Below are 11,240 nucleotides of genomic sequence, written 5' to 3'. Positions count from 1 at the left end.
TCTTGAAGAAAATGATGCTACTCTATGACCTGTGAGTAACTGAATGATTTAATCACAAGAAACTGTTTTGAAGAGATGAAACTAACAAAAAACCATCAAAATACATGAGATATAGCTTCTGCTAATTTTTGTTGGTGAAATGTCTCTTCTAGACAACAAATACATGGGTTTTGTTTTTTTAATCCAGTCTACTAATCCATGATGTTTGATTGAGTTTAAGCTGTTCACATTCAGAGTTTAATATGTATGGATGGTAATTTGGTCCTGTCATTTTAGCAATGGGTTGTTCATTGATTTACTCTTCTGTTGTCATATAACTGGGATGTTCTTCACATTTGCCTTTGGTTTTTTGGGTGTTATTCCTCTTCTCCGGGAAGAGAACATCTTTAATTATCCTTTGTAGGACAGCTTTGGAAGAGGCAAATTCTTTTCACTTTTCTTTACTGTGGAACAATTTTATTTAAATTTTCAAAGACAAAAGAGGGCTTTGTTAGATATGTTATCCTAGGCTGACAATTTTTTGCATTTAGAATCTGGAATATGTCACTCCATTCTCTTCTGGCCTGTAGCGTTTCCTGTGAGAGATCTCCTGTGAGTTTAATTGGCATTCCTTTATATGTCATTTTTTTTTTCATGTGCACATTTAAGGATCTTTTCCTTATGTTCAACTGAAGAGCGCTTGATGATCATGTGTCTTGGTGAAGGTCACTTTTGATCAAGCCTGTTGGGAATTCTGTGTCCCTGCTGGATCTTGTTTCCCATTTCTTTCTCTATAATAGGGAAAATTTCCCTTACTAATTCATTAATATATCTGTAAAGCTAGTTTCACTTTCTACACCTTCTGGGACTCCCATAGCTCTTATATTTGGCCTGCTAATAATGTCTTTCAATTGTTGAATACTTTTTTTGGCCTGATTCAGCTCTGCTTGCAGCTTTTTGTTTGCTTCCCCTGGTGACAGAAAATATCTTCCAATTCTGAGATTCTTTCTTCTGCTTCCTTCATTCTATTTTGGAGACTCCACTGTACTTTTAATTTGTTCTACTCTGTTCTTAATTTCTGATATATCAGCCTTGATTTGCTTTATTGCTGATTGTGTAAAATGTTCTTTAAAACTTTTCAACTCTTGTATATGATCATTGTTGATCAGAAGCTTTACAATGAGTTTTCTGAATTCTGTGCCCTCCATTTTCTCCATGTCTTCCGAAGTGAACACTGGGGTTGGCCTGGGGTTTTGTTCCTTTGCTGGGGAGTCTTCAATAATATTCATTTTACATTTATGTCCTCTTTTGCTCTTGGTAATTACACTTCTGGTTAGAAGAGTCTTCTCCTTGGGGCAGGTTTCTAAGCTCTGTCACCCAGAGGTCTAAGATTCAATTTTACTTATTTGGTACACAACTCTTTGTTTGCAGCCAGTTGTGCCACTCCCTCCAGCAAGATCCAGGTCCAGGTTCTTATGTTAAATTTCCAGTATGGTCTCTGTAGCCCCAACTCCTGGCTCACCACTCTCCACCTCCTGTGCTGTCTTGCTGAGGTTGCACTGTTGTTTCTGCAACCTTTCTTTCACCTATGGTTGGAGCAGGTCCCAGGATTAGGGAGATCCCAGGTGTCCTGTACATAGCTAGGTTGGTGGTGGTGCTGATCTACCAGAACCTGCTGGATGTTACATCTGGGTGCTACATGGACCTATTTTGACCCATATGATGCCACAGTCGGTATTATTTTCCTGTGAAATCCACTGAACTCAGTTTTACTTTTATTTTAAATACACAATTTTCTATCTGTTTATATAAAATTACAGGAAATGTCTCTACTTCTTTTGAGTATATAATATGTTAATTGATATGTATGTACAATATATAATAATAAAGTCATGGTAATTGCCTTTCCATCTCCTCATATATTATCCTATATAACTATTGAAAAAATATAACTCTAATGAATTTGAATAAAAAGTGTTAACTACAACTTACTTGGCACCAGCTTGGTGCATCACAAACCATCATATTGAACAAGTAAAAACTTAGAGAAATTGCATTTTCCCAGGAGTAGAAACAACAATCAAATCTCAAGATGCTCTTTCCATTCCTATATAATTTTTGTATTCAATATTAACTATGACATGTTAGGGGAAACACATTACAATTGTCTTAGGGAAACTGGCTTGTCTCATTAAGCAAAACATTTTAAAGTAAGGAACTAAATGGTAGCTATTTGTGAGAGGCATAAGTTGCTGAGTGCACATAGCAACTTTGTAGTATTTGGAGATCTGGGGGAGTAGGGGAGGAATTTTCTGTGTGGAGGGACATGTGGTAGATGGAGTGAGGTCATTTCAGTTTTGCAATGTGAAGGGACCTGGCTGTCCAACACTTGAAACTGATTACAGGAGGGCTGATCACAACTCCTGGACCTGGAATAGCTTCTACAGACTGAGTCACCACACTGGCCATTCGGGTTATTAAGAGGGGGTGTAAATGACTGCCCAGTATTGACAGGAAAGACCCAGGAGAGAGGAAATGTCTGTATGGAAATCCTGATATTGGCAACTGCTGGAACACATGGGTCGCAGGGTCTTCTGTCTTCTCTTACTGCGCTCTCACATAAGTCAATGTTGTCTTAATGATGCAGTAAGAAGAGCTCTATCAAAGACACCTAGAAAGTTATTACATCACCTGTGATTGGATACACTCAAGGATTTCCTGTCATTCTTATTTTCTCCTGCAATATCAGCACTTTCCTGGTGTGCTGTCAGGTGAGAGACTTTTATTCCTGTCTTTATTGTCTTCTCATCTACATAGACTGATCATTATGATAGCTCCTTTTCTGCCATGAAATCATTTCATGTGTACTTGAATGTACTTCAGTGCAGAGAAAATTGAACTTAGAAGGTATGTCATCATGCTCCAAAATATCTGGTGAAAAAATCTCTTAATCCAAACAATGGAAAGGTCATCAAAATTGGAAAACTCTATTTTACAAAGTGTATGCACAACAATAAGTGAATTTGTTGGCTGTATTTGCCAAGACTTGTCATGGACCCTCTTAGTGACATTTAAGAGGACTTGTGAAAGTCTGTAGTTTTCTGTTGTCAAAATCAGTAACTGATTTTTGGTTTTACACTTATTAAATCAGCACAACTATGGTTCTGCAAACTGAGTCTTAGTAATTCAGTTTTAGACATAATTCCAACCTGCTCCATGTTCAGCTGCTCTTATCCTGTGACACCATTGGGATTCCTCATTGCCAGCATGACTGAATCATTTACTCAAAGTCATACCACTTCTGGCGTCAATTGCATCATGTGCCTGAAAATCATTTTATCATTCATAACCACGATTGAATCCCAGGATTTCTTAACATACGTGAAACCATTTATTATACACTGCTTCTTCTCGTGTTTTCTCTTTGCTGTTTCTCATGCATTTAATTGGAAAGTCAAAGGTATGCTTGTAATCACTGATGAATAGATTTCGAGTAGTCAAGGAACTACTTGACACGTGGTTCTTTAAATGTGAGAAATATTTGATACTTTAGGAAAGCAATATTTTGATACTCAGGGTGGGAAGAGATTCTTTGTCAGTGATCCTTCTAGGAAGGGCTAATGGAAACCGAGCCATCTCCAACTATGGGAGTCGCATTCTAAATGGGAAAACATGAATTATGGATTTCTGCTCTGTTGGATAAGTCTACTTGGTATCATTCAAGTTAAAGTATTGTTTCCTGGTAGTGACATGCACCACATGAAACTGAGAAACCAAACTCAGCTTTCAGAATTCCTTCTCCTAGGATTCTCAGAGGACCCAGCATTGCAGCATCTCATCTTTGATTTATTCCTCTCCATGTACCTGGTCACTGTAAGCAGGAACTTGCTTATTGTTCTGGTCATCCTTTCAGACCCATAACTCAGACACCCATGTACTTCTTCCTCGCCAACCTGTCCTTCTCTGACATCTGCTTCACCTCCACCCATCCCCAAGATGCTGGTGAACATCCAGATGCAGAGCAGAGCCATCAGCTATCCAGACTGCATCACACAGATGTTCTTTCTGCTATGTGGAGATCTGGATAATTTTCTCCTGACTGTGATGGCCTATGACCATTATGTGGCCATCTGCCACCCGCTGCACCACATGGTCATCCTGAACCCCTGGCTCTGTGTGAAGCTGGTTCTGGTGTGCTGGGTCAGCAACATACTGAATACCAGGTTACACATTTTAATGGTGCTGAGGCTGAGCTTCTGCACACACCTAGAAATCCCTCACTTTTTCTGTGAGCTGAATCAGGTGGTCCAACTGGCCTGCTCTGACACATTTCTTAATGATCTCATGTTCTATATTGTGTCTGTGCTGCTGTTGTGAGGTCTCCTGTTGGGGTTCCTCCATCTGTGCCATCTCATCAGCTCAAAGTAAGTATAAGGCCTTTTCCACTTGTGCTTCTCATCTCTTGGTTGTCTCCCTCTTTTATTGCACAAGCTTAGGTGTGTACTTCAGTGACAGTACTGCCCCAAGTTCAGCTTTAACTGCAGCAGCCTCAGTGATGTACACCGTGGTGACCCCCCCATGCTGAACCCCTTCATCTACAGCCTGAGGAATATAGACATGAAGAAGGGTCTGAAAAAATTAGTGGTTCATAAACTATAGTAGATTGCATGGTGTTGGGGCTGATGGGTGTTAATGACCTCATGTCTCAAGTCTCAGTGTCAGACACTCTGATTCATTTATTACAGAAAGAAGCAGAGTTTGCTTACTCTGGTAGCTGTCTCAGTTTTTACTATTATTAATATTTTCTGTGTGTATACTGCAAATGAATGGCCCATTGCATTGCTCTATGCGTTATCTCTTGTAACTCAACACTCTTTCTGATATTTTTCATTTCCCCACATTTATTGTCAGCCTTCCTCCAGAAATACAAAGGGACACAAAATTTTCATGGAGAGATGGATATTAATGATGTGATCTTCTATGTGCTAAAAAACTTTCAATTCTATTTGTATTTCTATACGCTCATGCTACTTCTTATAATCGATTCCTATATTGTTTAAATTCTATTTTAGCTAACAAATAAATTCATCTTTTTTTTTGTACTTGCGTATTACAGTATATGAATCGGTCTCCAGTTGCACTGAATTTATTCCAAAAAGACAAGATTTCATTCTTTTGATGGCTGGTTGGCATTCCATACAAATTGTTGTTGGAATCTTAATTAGCATAAGCATTATGCATGCTCATTGAAGTATATAAAGTTAAGTGTGTAGAACTCTATTCTCCACAATTCTCATGATATAAATTCTTGTCAAATAACATCCTATGGCACTATTCAATGTTTTCCTTCTTAGCTTGATAGTTTATTTTTCAGATATCCTGCATGTAAGAATCCAGTTACATGAAAAATAAAATATTTTATGCTTTTCCTCATATGTTACAGCTAATACCCAATACAAACCAAAAATCTGTGAATTATAAGAATGAAAACAGCATCTTGTGATTTGATTAGTTTATTAACCCTTGACAATACTCCTGTACAGCATATAGTCTTTCTGCTATTTACGTGTCATTACTACCATGATTAAAACCTTGAAATTACATTATTGTAAAAAAAAAAAAATTCAAGAAAAAAAGGAAGGAAGAAGGTGAGATGGTTGCAGGGAAGTATGACTAACTTCTTAGAGTTGTATTTATGAAATACCTGAAACCTGTTCCCTTTATATCCATAAAAATATTAAAAACAAAATTTTCAAAAGTCATAAGAACATCCCATCCATTTGTTGAACTCGTGTAGTTCCATGTTGCTCTCTTTGGTGCTGGGATAGGACTGTTTTGAGGCGTCACTGTGATTCCGAGTGCTCCATGGGAGCAGTGGACAACTTTAGGTGGTACACACCTCAAGCACCTCCGCTCACCCAGCAGAGGCAGAAGAGACTACGGATTAGGCCCGCCTAGAGTAACCTCCATCCCTCATGTCTGACGGGGCAGCAGGAGATTTCAGGGGACCTGTGCGGGGTGCTCTTGCCTCTACTCACCCTTCGGTGGCAGAGTTGACTCCAGATTGGGTGACCCAGGTGCCAATGGTGCTGGACAAGCCCTTGGGCTGCTCAGTGGTGACACACTTGGGGACTTGGCATGTGGGCTTACATGGGGTAGGGGCTATGGCACAAGTGAGGCTGAGTGAGGACTTCAGGACTGATGTCCAGGAGAGGAGTGACTATTGAGGGACATGCATTGAGAAGGCCACTGTACTTTCAAGTAAGCGAAGGGTGCAGAGACCAAGCGGTTTCATGCAGGTCCAGCCCTGGCTGTAATGACCAATTGGGAGTGAGGCAGCTGTTGGAAAATCTCTTCCTCTTTCCCTCACTCTCTTTGTTACTTTGTCTTTTATGTTCTTGAAAAATATGACACAAAAAGGTTAACCATTTCTTTCTTGACAATTGTTGTCGATTATTTTGGAAATTAACCAAATTAGTTCTAACCTTCCATTTTTAGATTTCTTAAGCTATTTCAGAGCTCCTTCTACACAGTTTAGTATTAGTTCGGTATTTTTATTTTTATCTCAGTTTCCTTAACCAAAAAAAAAAAAAGGCAGAAGTTTAAAATACAGGGTGCCAAACTTTGAGGAGAATGTGTAATGTGTATAACTAAAGAAAAAAAACTAAACAAAAACACAGCTACACATAGATTTCCAAATACAATATATTATATTTATAGATATATAGATATATAAAATATCTATATAATATATTATATAGATATATATTTCTAACAAGGGTTAACTTGCTTGTGTTAAATATTTATTTTTTACTTGTAAGAGTGAGAAAGAACAAGTTTGAGAGAGACAGAGAAAGTGAGGTCTCCTATTTACTAAGTGATCAAAACAGCTGAAATGAGACCAACTCAAAGCACATGTTTGGTAGAGGCCCAAACCCTTCCACCACAAGCCATCTTCCACCACTTTCTCAGGCACGTTACAAGGACAATGGGTCAGATGTGGAGCACAACTGCCTAGGCTGCCTTGTCCTAGGTAAATGTTATAGTGCTCAGAGAAAATCAGCTGGTGGGCATTCTGGGACTGGTTAATGACATATTTATTTTAACTATACCACTATGCCAGCAGAGTTTTTTCTTGTTTAAACTCTAAGTGGAGAAGCAGAGGAACTCCAGGCTAGGACATGTCACCGTGGATCCAGGCAGGGGCAGGGCTGCTGCAACTTGCCTACTTTGATTCAGCAGTGGAGATGGATTTATGGATGCCTGGTACTCTGGTCTGGTAAATTCTTAGTGAGATTACAAGTGTATATTTTTGTTCATGTATAACATCGTGCTTTGTATTTTGGATGGAAGTTGTCTTATATTAGAGCAAACATATGAAATTTGTCCTTTTGTGATTGACTTAAGTGTCTGATGTATCCTTCATCAGACACATGAGGTATCTATCTCACAGGCTTTTTTTTTGTTTGTTTGTTTTTTTCATGTGATCCAGCAATCTCACCTCAGGATATATATCTCTAAAGGACATGGGCACCTTGTATCAAACATATACCTGCAATGTCATTCTTTGAACTGCGCTGTTTACAACAGACAAAATATAGAATTAAACAAGGCATTCATCATCAGATGATTGAATAATACAAATGTGGTAAAAAGACACAGTGGAATATTATTCAGCTATTAGGAAGAGCAAAGTTCTATATTTTGCAACAAAATGCCTGAAACCAGAGGACAATTTTGAAATAACCTGCGCACTAAAAGACAAGCACTGTATGTCCTGCCTTAAATGTGGGAGCTAATATTAAAAAAAAAACAAAGGAAAGAAAAATATAAGACATGACTATTGCTACAAATATGGTTTTGCCAATCTGTGTTTTATGCACTTACCAAAGTAAGGTTTAATAAAGTCATACCACTATCTTTTCAATGTAATGTGATTATTTGGATATGGACTGTACATAGGGGACTTGGTCATTCTTCCCTACCTGATAATTGTTTATAGCTTTGTCTATTCTTGCATTGAACTAGAATCATTTTACCTTTTAGCTGCTTAACTTTATTTGGTGAGGCATTAAGCCCTTCACTGTATTGTAAATTAAGTGTTTTATCACAGGAGGTGGCCAATAATGCATCATATATTTTTTAAAATTATTTATTTTTTTGACAATCTTTATATAATTAGGGTAAAAAGGTTCAAGCTCTACAGGAAGATGGGTAAAACAATTAGTTCTGTATTGTTTCCTTCATGCATCATATATTTAAAAAAACACAAGTTTCTGTAGGTTGCTAATGCTAATAAATGGTAACCCTTTAGATGATTGATGTGCCAATTACCCTATTTGTTTGTGAAACAATGTATATCTGTATACTATATGGCAGGTTTCTAAACCAATCATGCATTGATGAAAAATTATGAAAGAATACATCCCTTTGTGTTAGCAAATGCTTTATAATGAGGAACTCAATGTGTGCTTTTAACTGCTGATGCAATTGCTACTTCCTAGATGCTCAGGGCTGCTGCTTCTGAGTCTAATAAAGAACTTCCCCTTTGAGAAGAGGGAACTGACAACCTGATGCAGACATCAGGGGTAGTGCACTCAGCATACCTCTAGACTGGAGATACTGAGGATGCAATCAGGGCAGGTTCTTTGGGAGGAAACATCAACCAAGAAGGAGTTTGCCTTAGAGCTTTGACCTCTGGGATGCAGCAGAGTTCCCAGAGCAGGGGCAATCAACACTGGGCTCACCTGACTTCCACAGTCTCTTGGGAACAGAGAATCAGGAGGAAGGATTTTTTCTTCCCAGACCAGCATCCCCGCAGGGAATTCAGGTGATTAGAGGCCGGGACACGAAGAGGGACATGGGCCTAATGAGCAGAGACGGGGCTGTAAATCCTCACTCTGCTGCCCGTTCTCACAGAGTACATCCTCAGCCCCGATCCCACCTAGAATTCCTCCTGGAGTCTTGATCGGACAGGGGACCAGGGCTGCCCTCATTCCTGCTGTCTTCTCTGTGACCTTCAGTCTTCACCCTCCATCATCAGCCATCCAGGCAGCAGTCCCATTTCGCTTCAGAGACCCTCCAACCACACGACCCATCCAGATGTGTATGAGAGCCTGGCAGGTACCACAGGATAGAATCTCAAAAAATGAGTGCCCAGGGCCTTAACCCGAGGCCACCCATTGGACACGCCAGTCTGTTTCAGATGAAGAGGTGACACTGTTAGTTTGGCTACTGCATGAACTGATTACTGTATGTATTTGTGGCTATAAGGCTACATAAAAATATCTGTTGTGATAGCAGCTGATGGACGACAGTAAAGTGGCTGACAGGGACTTGCATCAGGGAGAGAATGAGAAACAGAACATAGTTCCAGGGAAAAGAGAACATGGATCCAGCACCATAGGAATGACAAGGAGGAGAAAGTAGGGTGCTGTGTGTCAGGGACTACAGCTACATGAGCACATTTAGTATCAATTTATGTAGCTTCCATTAGAGTGGCAGAAATACTAAGAGAGAGCAACATACACAGAGAGCAGTGTTTCCTATAGTGATTGACTCCCAAATGATTGTAAACTGCTGGGCTGGGGCCAGCCAAGCAAGTCAGCTGCCCAGACTCTGTGTGAGTCCCCTCCATGGAAAGCAGGAAAACCCAGCCTCACAAGCTGTGCCTGGGACCTGCCCTGAGAGTACTTCGGAAGGAAGTTGGACTCCAGAGCAGACCCATGAATCGTACAAACAAATAATTCTGAGCTTGGGTGCAGGCATGCTAAACAGAATCCAAAGTGCAGCCCTAAGGATTCAACTCTATGCTTTAATTTCAAACTTCTGCATGAGGAGAAATGCTTTCTGCATGAGGAGAATTTAATTTTGAAATTCTTTCTGCATGAGGAGAAATGCTTGCTCCTGTTAGCTTTAGAATAAGATGTTGCTTGCAAGTACCACTTGCAGCCATGCCTCCTAAATCATGTTGTTTACAGCATCTTCTCTCACTCGGGGTTTTCTTATGAAAAGAAACACACAGACCAGGAGAAAAAGGGCTGTGGCCTTTACAATAATGAGACAACAACTCTGTGATCATGTAGCATTTGGAAAAGAGTTTTATTTCAAGCCCCTGATCCATTTCCCGAAACTATTAAGTATAATAGTTACTCTCAGAGACTAGAGATAACCGACAGAGGCAGGGAGAAGGGGGGAGGTGTTAATGGATGCTAAGTTAGTGAGGCAACAATAGTCCTGGACTTGTGGTTCACAGAGGGTGGTGACAGATCATGTTCATGTCATGTGTGTTTACTTTAAGAAGTAGAGGACATGATTTTCGGTTGTTCCCACCAGGAGGGAATATTCTGTGCTTGAAGGCATACACATAGTCACCAGGATTGAACATTACACACACCATCCATAGAGATATGGCCAGACCACATCCACAAAGATGTGCAATGTTTACAGTTAAGTTTATTTACTTATACAATGCTAACAAATATCACTTATATTGAAATAATGTAAAAAACTAATTAGCAAACTAAAACCGGCAGTATTCACAGAGCATTGTAAAAATTAATAAGCTGCAAGAGGTTCTTAATATCTACAGGAGACTGTGTGCTAGCATTGCAGGGTGCTGGGAGGATAGCTCAATGTCAACCTCTCCTCTGAATCTGTCCCTTGCCACTCATCCTGCTGCCATGTCCACATCACACCTGTCTCTTTGGACTGTTATTGTTAGGTGGGGACACCAACCCCAGGGTCTCTGCAGTTGTTGATCCCTATAAATCCTTCACTCCTGAATGTGCCCCATGGTTCGGTTTCTCTGAGACTGGGCAAACCCTTTTTGGTCCTACTTGGGCACCAGATGGAACATAGTGTCATCAATCAAGGATCTTTTATCTATTTTCTTTCCATCCGTAGCATTGATTGGCTTACAGATGGTGTCTTCATTACCAGGAGTTATGTACATGGTACTCTTTTTCTGTGAAGAAGTGCTGGGAATATGGTCAGATGTCAGCATATACCTCAAACAGTGCAAGGCAATTTCTTATTAAAACTACATGATATATGCAGGGATCTTAGGGCGAATGCTTAGGAAAGCCTGATTAGAGATGCTGTCAGAGTCCACACTGTGGTACTAAATCATGGGCATGAGATAGAAATGAGTTTTATGCCTGGAAATATGAGTGCCAGCATTTTATCTACATAAATATTAACTCTGTGTAAAAGGTAACCATGAGTTTTTACGTCTCTGTCTTAGCAGATTTTCTGAAAGC

At 39.7% G+C, this 11,240-nt stretch overlaps 1 pseudogene; it reads left to right on the top strand.

The window, feature by feature from the left end:
* Window positions 1–2,851: 2,851 nt before the first annotated feature.
* On the top strand, window positions 2,852–4,638 carry LOC121146450 (annotated as a pseudogene).
* The last annotated feature ends 6,602 nt before the right edge of the window (window positions 4,639–11,240 follow it).

This window comes from Ochotona curzoniae, unplaced genomic scaffold (genome assembly GCF_017591425.1).
Source record: "Ochotona curzoniae isolate NIBS_2020 unplaced genomic scaffold, NIBS_Ocur_1.0 contig_1328, whole genome shotgun sequence".
NCBI lineage: Eukaryota > Metazoa > Chordata > Mammalia > Lagomorpha > Ochotonidae > Ochotona > Ochotona curzoniae.
This window is presented reverse-complemented; position numbering and strand designations above follow the sequence as displayed.